Source organism: Mus caroli, chromosome 12, assembly GCF_900094665.2.
Source record: "Mus caroli chromosome 12, CAROLI_EIJ_v1.1, whole genome shotgun sequence".
NCBI lineage: Eukaryota > Metazoa > Chordata > Mammalia > Rodentia > Muridae > Mus > Mus caroli.
In genome coordinates, this window is record NC_034581.1 from 49,956,992 (window position 1) to 49,967,279 (window position 10,288).

General features: G+C 44.2%; 1 pseudogene; it reads left to right on the forward strand.

Annotated features, from left to right (window-relative positions):
- The first annotated feature begins 3,176 nt into the window (after positions 1-3,176).
- On the forward strand, positions 3,177-3,839 carry LOC110307250 (annotated as a pseudogene).
- The last annotated feature ends 6,449 nt before the right edge of the window (positions 3,840-10,288 follow it).

Sequence of the window (10,288 nt, forward strand, 5' to 3'; positions counted from 1 at the left end):
ACATCACATATGTTCTGAGTGCCTTGAGCATCACCCTAACCTTAAATACATATTAGTTCCTTTCTCTCCATTTCTCCACTGAATAGATGAACCACATTTAAACTAGAAATGACAGACCCACTGGCTTTCTCCCTTAGCCCACTACACACAGCTTGCACATCGAGACTAAAATTATATTTTAATTCTTTAAAAATGGTATTTATTCATATATTTATAATCTTTAACAACTAATGGCAAATAGCAAATTACTTAAACAGTATAAAGTAAGAGGAAAAAAAGGCAAGATTACTTTAAAAGCTGTTTTCCATGCTGGGAAGTGAGCCTGGGACCTTGTGCATATAGACAAGGGTTACACGCTGGGCTTTACCTCCGAGTCCTTAGGCCCCTGGGTATATGGGTCACACACACATGCTCTTCATGTCCAGAGATTTTTTTAATACATATTTGCAACATTATATTTAAAACATGTATAAATTTCTGGGAATGGTGGCACACACCTTTAATCCTAGCACTCCGGAGGCAGAGGCAGGAGGATCGTTGTCAAGCCTGAGGCCAGCCTGATCTATATAACACTTGCAAGCCAGCTAGGGTAACACAGTGAAACCTTGTCTCAAAAAAAAAAAAAAAAGTTGCCCAACACATCTAAGGTTGATTTAAAAAGCCATGTATTCTTCTAGATCCTCCTCACTAGGGTTGTTTGTCAATGACAGAAAGGCAGAAGACCCCTCAGCAAGGCAAAGGTTGGCATGGTGCAAAGTAGGTGTGTAATAGAAAGTATGTGGGCCTGGAGTCAGACAAACTAGCTCTGTAACTTAAACCAGTGTGTTGCATTTTCCAAGCCTGTTTATTAGTCCATAGCGTGATGCCATATTAGTCAGCTTTCTATTATTTTTACGACATGCATGAGCTCATGGTTTGAGAGGTTCGAGCAGCTCGTTGATTTGTTCCTTTGTCTTTGACAGAGAGAAAAGCAGCAGAGAGAAGAAATGGCCTACTGAGACTTTTTACACATCTGACCCAGGATCAATATGCAGCAGAGTCTATAAAGCCCTGGAAAAGTAAGAAAAGAAGCGCTCGCTTCAGACAAGCCGGAGCGCGAAGGCATTGACTCGGGACTCCACAAATTCCTGAGTGACGATTTAGTTAAATGGGGAAAACCAAACCATCCCGTCTTTGTTTCTGATGATGACTAAGGCATCGCTCACTTGTGGGATGTATAGAAAAGCCAGTTCTAGTTTCTCCTAGCAGAGCCTGAGGGGTTTAGTCAGCTGTGCTTGACAACCGACACTCTGAAGCATGGCAGAGGGTTACCAATAAGATACATTTCTTTTTCTCTCAAATTCATTAAAGGGGAGACCCAATGTCTTGGTTGAGAAAACAGTTGACCCTCTACTAAATTTACAGCTGAAAACTCCTTTTGGCCCAACCCAGAGCTTCTAGAATCAAAGGGAAATACAAGGCCAAGGCTTTTGAAGATAACAAATTGGTTCAGTCAAGGAAAGACTGTAGATCTGACAAGGGAAAAATGGCATGCTCAAGAGAAGATGAATTTACACCATATTTCATTATAGAGGACCACACTGGAAGAAAAATGACTTCATTACTCCTATTCTAGGGGCCCTAGCGAGGCTACGGATAAAAGGGGAAAGTCACTAGGAGTGACTTGCTCTCAGACAAGTCGAATCTATCAATCCCAGGCAACTTCAGAGAGGTGCAGGAAGTCATAGCTGACAGTGGGGGGAGTCACAATTATCCAGACCTTATTAGCTATTGCCCTGGAGTTAAAGGAGGTCATTTGCCTCCAGAGGGTAGCCATCAATTGCTTTATATGGGCTACAGCTTCTAAGGCCAAAGTCAAGGTGCAGTGATGGAAAACTGGGCTAGGCACCATAAATCCTCCAGCACTGATTCTTCCTATCTGAACAAGAGTGCCATAAAGCACCAGGCAAAGACAGCTGGCAGGAAATACATCAGATCCCAAGCCACCGTGAACTTTCTGATGGATAACACCGTCTGACACAATAACCTACAGCACTAAGCTTTTTCTACTTGTGGAAAAGAAATGAGTTCACCCCAGCCTGATGCATAGAGGTAGATTTTTCTGAGAGATTTAAATTTTCTTTATTCTTGATAATTTCATATAGGTAGGTAAAGAAATGTGAGCATGTCTATCCTCATTTCCCTACCCCATCATCCCATCACCCCCAACACTCTCCAACCCAACTTCATGTCTTTTTCCTTTTTTCTTTTCTGGTTTTTTGTTTTGTTTTGTTTTTTTTGGATGACCCAATAAGGCCAGCTTGAGCCATCCATATGTACATGCGTGTGGCAGTTAACTCTTTACAGCAGCAAGTACTTGTCCAAAAAAGCAGAAAAATCCTTGTAGAAGAAAAGTTCTCTCGTGTCTCCTCTTCTTCTTGCTACACTCCAAGAAAATCCATGCCCTAAACCAATGGAAAATGAGTCCAAGTGTGCAGATGCTGTGAGGTTGACAACTTCTGTGGAGAACAGCCAAGGAATGGTTGTTTCTGTTTGGGGTGGGGAGTTTGTTTTGTTTTGTTTTGATGTGGGATACTTTGTTTCTTCTTTGTAACTAAATTCTGAGGTGGAAACCGCGCACAGATATTATCGATAACCTGAGTATGGTGCCCCACCCCTGTAGCCTTGGCACTCCTCTTGGATAGCCTGTCCTGGAGATTTACAGCTTTGGTTCTGGAGAATCCCTGTGATAAGAATCACAGAAGCCAGACGCCTCAAAGCAGACCAATGACTCATGGCAATGAACCTTTACAAGTAACACTGTTGCAGCTGAAGGATACAGGGTACCACTCACTGTGACACACTGCAGCTTCCACTCTGAGATTTGTTTGTTTGTTTGTTTGTTTGTTTGGGGTTTTTGGGGGGGAGGCAGAGTGGAAGGGATGGGAGATGAGTGGGATTGAGGTGCATGATGTAAAATTCACAAAGAGTTAATCAAAAGTTTTAAAGGGTGGCAGGTCATGGTGGCAAACACCTTTATTCCCGGTACTTGTGAGACAGGCAGATCTCTAAGTTCAAGGCCAGTCTGGTCTGTTGAGAAAGTTCCAGGACAGCCAAGTCAAAAAAAAAAAAAAAATTCTTGTAAAAACAACAACAACAATAACAGAAAGATCTAAAGGCTGCTTTGCAGTGCCCGGTCCTTTCTGCTCGGCCGTTCTCTGGTATAGGAGGCAGCCATGGCGCCCAGCCGGAATGGCATGATCCTGAAGCCCCACTTCCACAAGGATTGGCAGCAGCGAGTGGACACTTGGTTCAACCAGCTGGCGCGCAAGATCCGCAGGCGCAAGGCCCGGTAGGCGAAAGCGCGTCACATCGCCCCTCGTCCCGCGTCCGGCCCCATCAGGCCCATCGTGAGGTGCCCTACAGTGAGATACCACACCAAGGTCCGGGCTGGCAGGGGCTTCAGCCTGGAGGAGCTCAGGGTGGCTGGCATCCACAAGAAAATGGCTCGCACCATCGGCATCTCTGTGGACCCGAGGAGGCGAAACAAGTCACTGCAGGCCAACGTGCAGCGCCTGAAGGAGTACGGCTCCGAGCTCATCCTGTTCCCCAGGAAGCCTTCTGCTCCGAAGAAGGGAGATAATCGTTCTGCTGAAGAACTTAAGCTGGCCACCCAGCTGACAGGACCCGTGATGCCCATCCGGAATGTGTACAAAAAGGAAAAGGCCAGCGTTATCGCAGACGAGAAGAACTTTAAGGCTTTTGCCAGTCTCCGAATTGCCCGTGCCAATGCCATCTTTGGCATCCAAGCAAAAAGGGCGAAGGAAGCTGCAGAGCAAGACGTTGAAAAGAAAAAATAATGCGCCGTTGGAGAGTGGCAATAAATTTTCCAGAAAGAAAAAAAGAAAGAAAGATCTAAAGGCAATAACCAAGAAGACATTCAATCCCACTAATCATTAAGGAATGCAAATCAAGACTAAACTGAGATATCTCCTGACTGCGGATATGATTAAATTAGAACTCTCATGCACTGTTGATAGACTGAAAAATGTTATAGCCACTGGGATTTAATGTGGCTGTTTCTCAAACATTTAGAAATGGGTAGATGGCTCAGTCAGTAAAGTGCTTGAGGGTCTGAACTTAGTCCCCAGTACCCTGTACTGGGGAAACCAGACTTGGCATCATGTACCTATCATTCAAGTGCTGAGGAGGCAAGATCCCTGGGCTGTCTGGCCAGCCAGGCTAGCAGAATTGGTGAGTGCCAGTTTATTAAGAGATCCTATCTCCAAAAAAAAAAAAAAAGGGTGTGTGTGCAAAGGGGCTGAAGAAATGGCTCAGTAGCTGAGCGCACATCCCATTCATGCAGAGGACCCAGGTTCAGATCCCAGCATTCACAATCAGGCAGTTGAGATCCACCTAAAACCCTGGCTCCAGGATCTGTGACTCTACGCTTGGGGACAGTAGCACACATCCATGTGTCCCATGTTCCAATGAGGAAACAGTTTCACCAAGTTTTGCAGTAACAAAGACAGTCATGAGTCATGTTGAATTTTTAAATACACTGGTAGAAGGCTCAACAGTTAAGGGCACTTACTATGCTTCCAGAGGACTCAAGTTCAGTTCCCAGCATCAGGCAGCTCACAACTGAGTGTCATTCCAGCACTAGGGGATCTCATACCTCTGGCTTCCACTGTCACCTGCATTCAAGTGTATGTAACTCACATGCAGTCACATACACATATATTAAGTTAAATTAAGAACAAATTTTAAGCTGGACAGTGGTGGTGCACGCCTTTAATCCCAGCATTTGGGAGGCAGAGGCAGGCGAATTTCTGAGTTTGAGGCTAGCCTGGTCTACAGAGTGAGTTCCAGGACAGCCAGGGCTACACAGAGAAACCCTGTCTCAAAGAAAAAAAAAATTTTAAGTAAATACATTTTAAAAATGGAGTACAATGCTGGAAACATCAGAGAAGCAGCTACAGAAAAATGGGGAAATCTCTCCTGTAGGCCTCAGATGCTTTCTGATGTCTTTTTTTTTTTAAGATTTATTTTATTTATATGAATACACTGTAGCTGTTTTCAGACACACCAGAGGATGGCATTGGATCCCATTACAGATGGTTGTGAGCCAGCATGTGGTTGCTGAGAATTGAACTCAGGACCTCTGGAAGAACAGTCAGTGCTCTTAACCGCTGAGCCATCTCTCCAGCCTTCTGATGACATTTTTAACCCTTCTGCTCCTGGAAGCTACTAGTCTGCTAGGTTAATAAATTACAAAAGATTTCTATCTGTTGATCACAGGATGTTAAGTTGGACACTAAGGAGGGCAAGAAATGGCTATATAGGCAGGACAAAATGAAGTATAATTAGAGTCTGGGCCTGCAGCACTCCACCCTCCTCCTGTCACAGCACTTTTGATCAGTCAATCAGACTTTGCAATCAGTTTTGAAACTCCCAGAAGTCCTCATTCACATTAATTCAAAGTCTATGGTTCAAATACCATCATTGTTAGAGCACCCATGTCCTTTGTATCCTAAGCACTCAGGGATGTGCTCAGTCCCCCTGCTACCTAGTATTACACTCACATGTCAACCAAAAATCCTTCTGGTGTCCAGCTTCTCTGTGACCCACTACGTAAGTCGTATATGCCTTGTTCCCCCCGGCTTCTGTCCCATAGCACAGGGCACATATTAACTAAGCCTGCTTCCTCATGGTTCAAGAGCCTCCCATCAGAAACTTCTAGAAGTCAACACCTTGCTATGTCCTCTTTTTTGCTTTTTTTTTTTTTTTTTTTTTGAGACAGGGTTTCTCTGTGTAGCCCTGGCTTTTCTGGAACTCACTCTGTAGACCATGCTGGCCTCGAACTCAGAAATCCACCTGCCTCTGCCTCTCAAGTGCTGGGTTTAAGGGCATGTACCACCACTGCCCGGCTCCAGAATCCTCTCTTGCTTTGGATCCCAGCTGTAGGACTTGCTGTGTCACCTGAAGGGCACTGACCTAAGGGCCTTTCTTTGGAATCTACCCTCCTTTCTCCTTTCCCTCTCTATAATTTAACAGACAGATGGTCTTCAGCATCTTCCAGGCCTCCAACCCCAGACTGGACTGATGAGCATCTCCTGGTCCCCAGCCTTCCCAGTATGCACATGACCACTGCTAGGCTACACAGCCCCACCCTCTCTTTTGAAACAGGGTCTCACTATGTAACCTTGTCTGGCCTAGGGATTACTCTATAGACCAGGCCTTGAACTTATAGAGATCCATCTGCCTCTGGGTGTGGGATTAAAGGTCTGCATCACTATGCACAACTGGTTTTCATACTTAAAAGCAAGCAATAACTCAGGTATTGATTATGAGTTACAAATTAACATAGTAGAAGATATGAGAATTGTTATATAGATTCATAAAATGGAACAGGCTACACAAGAGTAAAACAGAATGAATTAAATTCATAGGCAGTAGTAGGCTTCAGTATACAAACAGGCAAAGAGAAAAACGTAAACGTAATCACAAAACACTCCCTGTTTGACTATCATAGTGGCCCACACCTTTGATCCCAGCACTTGGGATTTTATCCCCGAGGTGGACAGATCTCTGTGAGCTCACGGCCAGCCCAGTCTACAAAGCTTGTTTCAGACCAGCCAAGACCATCGATGGTGGTTTTAAAAATCTAATGGGGGGGGGGGTGCGATCATCAAAACATTAATCAGAGGCGAATAAGGCAGGAAATCACTGAACCTTAGGAACACCAGGCCACCTGCGGCCTCTGTAGCAAGACTCTGTCAAAGGAAGGAGAAGGCAAAGAAGCTGAGAGCGAGGAGAAGAATGAAGACCTTCAGAACAACGCAGTGTACGTCCCAAAAGTAAAGATCTAAATGTGGAATGTCCACGTGGCCCAGCTACACCACTCCTCAGTATAGAACCAAAGCAGGCTGAGTTAGCACACCAGAGATCCAGTTTGTTTTGCTCGTTTCTGTACTATTCAGAATAGTCAATAAAAAAAAAAAAAAAAAAAAACAACCGAATGCCCACCAACAGATGAATGAACAAAGAGAATGTGCTACACAATGGAGTTTCACTCACCCATAAAGAAGAAAGAAATGAGGTCATCTGCAGGGAAATAGAACTAGAGATTCATATTGTCATACTAAGCAAATTGTTAGACTAAGAAAACTATTGCTTGGTTTTATTCATACACAGAATCTAAATTTGAGTGTGTGTTTGTGTGTGTGTGTGTGTGTGTGTGTGTGTGTGTAGTCATGACAGGAAAGTAGAAGGTATTTAGGAATATGAAGAAAAACAGCAGAAACAAAACGCATGGAGAAGAGAGTCAAACTGACCCAAATATAGCGAGTGATGAATATGTGAAAACGTCATAGTGAAGCTTGATATTTTATATGATAACTTAAAATTAATTTTTTTGCTTGGTGGCACGCCTTTAATCCCAGCATTCAGGAGGCAGAGGCAGGCAGATTTCTGAGTTCAAGGCCAGCCTGGTCTACAGAGTGAGTTCCAGGACAGCCAGGGCTACACAGAGAAACCCTGTCTCAAAAAACCAAAAACAAACAAACAAAACAAAAAAACAAAAACACCCAAGAAGGAACACTCCAGCACTCTGAGACTGCTTATAAGGCCTGCACCTCAGATATCCTACTTTTAGTTACATATACATCAAAAAGTAAAACCAAAGCCAAATAATACTGCCTAGAGAGAGCTAGAGACCTTACCATAATGAAGAACAGCAGAATATTAATCCTGGCTTCTTCTCGTGGTTTGCTCAGTCTGCTTTCTTATACAACTCAGGACCACCTTCTCAGGTATAGCACTGCCCCCCATGGGCTGGGCCTATCTACAGAAATCATTAATCAAGAAAATGCTCCACAGGCTTGCCAGATAACTCTAGCTTATATCAAGTTTAATAATAATAATAATTAATAATAATAGGACCCTTGAAAGAGTCCAGAGATCACACCCAGTCTCAGTGGATTTAGCAGCCAATGAAAAGGCAATTCATTGGCAGGGGGGGGTGGGGGGGTAATAGGGGACTTTCGGGATACCATTTGAAATGTAAATGAAGAAAACACCTTATAAAAATTGGAAAAAGGAAAAAAAGGCAATTCATACAGAACCTTTAAAATGATTAGTTTTTAAGTTTGTCTTTGATGATGTCCCATGACATATCCAGGCACTCCCTGCCGCACCTTATTATCCAGCACACCAAGCTGCTCCAAGTAGCCTGTAGAGATCACATGGAAGTCATAGGAGTTATAACCTGGCCCACGAGGACCACCTGGTTGTGCCCATATCCAAGTTCTCTTTCTTTGTCTCAGTAAAAAAAAAAAACAGCACCATCAAGAAAACAGGGAGCACTCCTACAAATTAATGTCTCCATGGCATCGAATTAAAGCTACCATCCACTGAATGAAAAAATAAAATAAAAAGGAAAGACATGACCCCTCCTAGGTATGGCAGAGGAGAAAGTTTATTGGAGATAAAAGGGAGAGCATAGCCAGGGGCAGGGACAACGGAGCTGGTGCAGAGGGAACAGGACCAGACTGCACTAGGCCATCTGAGGAGAGTGGGAAGGGGGAGAGGAGAGCCAAACCAAAAGGCGAGGAGGGTGAAGAATAGATTTTAAAAAAAGAAAAAAAAAGACCAGGTAACCAAACTGGCTGGATTATATAAAGAAGGGCACCTAGGGGAAGAGCAGACCAACCCCTGGGCTGGAGAAGTTTAGGGTAGGGGGCAAGGTATGCTAGCCAGGAGGACTCTGCAACAGGTAAGGACTGAGGGATGCTGGGAGAACCTGGTGGCCAGCATCTGCTTTGATATGTCCCAGGTTTGAGACCTAACACCCATCAGATTGTAAGGGGAGAACAAGAGGAGCTGACAAGGGAGTAATGACCACAGCCATGGCCCTACCCAACTTTATCCCATACATCACGGTGACTTTTTTTTTTTTTTTTAAGTTTCTGACCTCTCCACTTGGCTAGAGATATTAATTCAGGCACAGGAGTCACAGGCGTCACTGAGGAGGAAGTTGAAGGCAATCTGTCACCCATTAACACCCCCAGCCAGTAAGTTGAGGCTTACCCGAACTCCTTCCAGATTCAAGGTCAGGTTGTGTGTAACCTCAGCTAAATTGGCACTGCCCTTTCTAGTTGGATGGCTACTTTTATACAGATAATTACTGGCAACGGATGTATAAATAATGAATCCATCTTCCTAGGGAGATTGTGTAGCAGCTAAGAATCGCTTCCTTTTGTAGAAATCTCTGTGGTCATCAGAGCACCACATGATCTATTAATGTTATTTCCTTAACCATCTGAAGGCCTTTTGTAATTGGTGTGTTGTCAGGAAAGACTAACTGTTGACTTCTATTCAGGAAAGAAAAGCTTAGGGCAGAGGTTGACAGTCTCTCTCTCCAACAGGGACACTTAGCAAACTGATAAGCCTCAGAACCTCCTGCTTGGTTTGGATACAGAGTCTAATCCCTGTTTTTGAGAAGACTGTCCCAAATTGATCTAAGTGTCTTTGCCACTAGACAAACTCATTCACCCCATAGAATGACTGAGCAACAGCAACAAAGCCAGTTTCTGTGTGTAGAATCCAGTAAGCGGTATTAAAACAAGTGCTTTCTGTGGCAAAGACAGAAGCTGGGCTATCATCTGCTTTACCCAGTAGAATCCTGCGAAGGTAAAGGAAATGAATACCAAAATCACGGTCATAGCCATATGGAAAGAGGCCATACTCAGTAGTTTTACTACTGATGGCTTTGTGACCTTCAAGAAGAAATGCACCTGGGTCCTCACTGTCCTTCCTGAAGAAGGACCCAGGTGTGCTCTAAATGACACAAGGTTGTTACAGTGCCTTACGAACCCAGCACTTCAGATGTTCTTCTATTCATCACCACAAAATCAGTTTCCTCCATCACACCAGTTCAAATTACCCTTTCTCATCTCAACTCAGAAGCAGGGATCTCAATCAAGAATCAGGTGCAGGCTACCAAAAAGAGAAATGTAAACACCAACCCAGCTACAAACCCTTTGATCTACAATGATGTCCTGCCTATAAGAAACGCTAGGGCAACGATGGCACAAGCTCGTGGGAGTAATCAATCAATAACTGATTCAAGGCCTACTCCATGAGATGAAACCATACCTGACACAGCCTGGGTGACCAAGAAGCAGGCAGTAGATATCCCAAGAACCTAAGGTCAAACCAAATAGCACTAATCTGAAGAAGAAGGAGGAGGAAGAGGAGGAGAGGAGGAGGGGAGGGGAGGGCACCAGGGAGAGGAGGGGGGAGGAGG